Source organism: Palaemon carinicauda, chromosome 18 (assembly GCF_036898095.1).
Source record: "Palaemon carinicauda isolate YSFRI2023 chromosome 18, ASM3689809v2, whole genome shotgun sequence".
Classification (NCBI taxonomy): Eukaryota; Metazoa; Arthropoda; class Malacostraca; order Decapoda; family Palaemonidae; genus Palaemon; species Palaemon carinicauda.
The window spans coordinates 110,156,176-110,158,675 of NC_090742.1; the positions used below are offsets into that span (position 1 = coordinate 110,156,176).

The window sequence follows — 2,500 nt, forward strand, 5'->3', positions numbered from 1 at the left end:
TATTTTTTAATATACATTCTTACGAAGCTGGTCTAGCATAAGAATAAATATTTTATTTATGTATTCAATTTGTATATTTAAGAGATGTATAGCCAGCTCATAAGGTGTGTTCCTCTCGTAGGTTTAAGTAATGTATGTAAATTACATAAGACTTTCGTCATTCATTCAATTGTATTTTCATTCAATTCAGTATAAGTGAATTTATGTTATTTTTAAGAATTAACTTTTTTATTTCATATAGTTTTGTTACGATGTCTTATGTAATCTCGTTTAGGTTTGCTGTATGATACACACGAGGTATGAGTACGAGGGATTACGTCATTTGTTATGTTCCCACGTGGTTAGAAATTGCATGAAAATTCTCGAATTAGATTTACTCTTCTTTATATTGTTAAGAGAGGTAGATGGACGGAGGTAACTGAGAGAGGGTTGCCTCGCAAGCAAGGTTAGTACCCCTTCTTCAAATTACTCTGCTGGCAACCTTAAGCCGCTAGAGCCATACCCACCACACTACGAGAATGATCTATTAGAATTTTCTAGACGAATTAAGTCAATATATATAGCTCCCAGGAATGAATAAGTAGCAGAAGATATCCAGCCTATCCCTTTAAAAGAGCCTAAGTTTGCCTGTCCTCTCTCCTCTTAAGTGTGTGTCCTCTCAAACGTGAATAAGTGATTTCAACACAATGTATATCGTGTATGGTGTTGTTCAAACGTTGATAAACTTATTGGATGTTAATTCAAGTGTAGTGTGTTAATGTAAGTACTTTTTACCATAAATTTTGTAACAGGCCCTGTGAGATTTAGGCTAAACAGTGAAGTGCATTAAAATTTCCTTATTGCATGTTTATTAGTGTTAAAGAGTTAATTTTTCTACCTGATTATCAAAATTAGATATTTCTATAAATCAATTTCCAGTAAAACAAGTGATTGTAAATTTTTTTTCATAATCTCTTTCTTTTGTCTTAGTCTAAGGTTTAATTCAGATTTAATATTATGAATGATTTATTTTTTGGTGTTAATTCTCGTGAATAGCTGTGAACTTTCTATAAAATATATTTATTTTTGTAAAGTAGGTTTTATTTTCATCAGCAATATTTTTCTCAGTATTTCTCTCGATTCTCTGACTATCAAAAGACGTAAGAGGTTGGTTTTTTAATAGTTTGAATGTTCGTAAGAGACCTTTGGTAATTCAGTGTTCATATATATTGCCGTCTGGGAGTTGCGTAATATTCTCAGAGCTCGGGAATTATTTTTCAAGGGTAACAAACTTATGAAATATAATCAGGTGAGTTTTGGAGCTCAGGAATTTGCATTATTCGTCAGCCGTAATAATATATATATATATATATATATATATATATATATATATATATATATATATATATATATATATATATATATATATACACATATAATGTAGAAAAAGAATCAAAGCCGAATAAACTCAAACTCATTTTTGACTCTGCGACATTAATAAAAATCTTATATCTTGTAACTATCCATATTTATCAATCTATCTATACAGTACATAAATATGTATATCTAAATATCCATATCTATATTTATGTGCATAAATACATATATATGCTTATAATTATATGAATATATGTATATATATATGTATATATATATATATATATGCATATGTACATTCATATATATATATATATATATATATATATATATATATATATATATATATATATATATATATATATATATATAAATATATATATACACAAACACACAGCCATATATTTTTTATACATTAATGTCTGGATTCTCTTAACGACCTCGTGATTGGAGCCCCAGGCGAAGTCACACAACGACAACAGCTTCTGACCGGCCGGGAGTCGAACCTGGTCCAGTGACTTACCACTTGGCCATGGGGGCTCTGATCCCGAGGTCGTTAATAGAATCCAGACATTAATATATCACAAATATATGGCTTATATGAATATGAAAAAACACGTCTAAATGTGCAAAATTTATCATATATATATATATATATATATATATATATATATATATATATATATATATATATATATATATGTATATATATATATATATATATATATATATATATATATATATATATATATATATATATATATATATATATATATATATATATATAATCTCATCACTAACAGTCAGGATAAACAATTTTCCAAATATGCCGCAAATACCATGTGATCTCAGGCCCATAAGGAAATCCCCCCCCCCCCCCCCCCCCCCCTCTCTCTCTCTCTCTCTCTCTCTCTCTCTCTCCTCTCTCTCTCTCTCCTCTCTCTCTCTCTCTCTCTCTCTCTCTCATATATATATATATATATATATATATATATATATATATAAGTATGGAGACAGGAGCAATTACTCAAGCATAAACATTTTGGAGTAGGGAGACGCGTTCTGTTTTTTCATTCATTTATTTGCGCCGACGTTTCGTATCACCTTGATACATTTTCCAGGCTGAAACGATTACAAATCAATT

General features: G+C 29.3%; 1 protein-coding gene across 1 annotated transcript in view; it reads right to left on the reverse strand.

Annotated features, from left to right (window-relative positions):
- LOC137657485 (protein unc-13 homolog 4B-like) overlaps positions 1-2,500 on the reverse strand; it is a 113,106-nt gene that overhangs the window by 41,789 nt on the left and 68,817 nt on the right. The gene's annotated exons all lie outside the window — the stretch shown is intronic.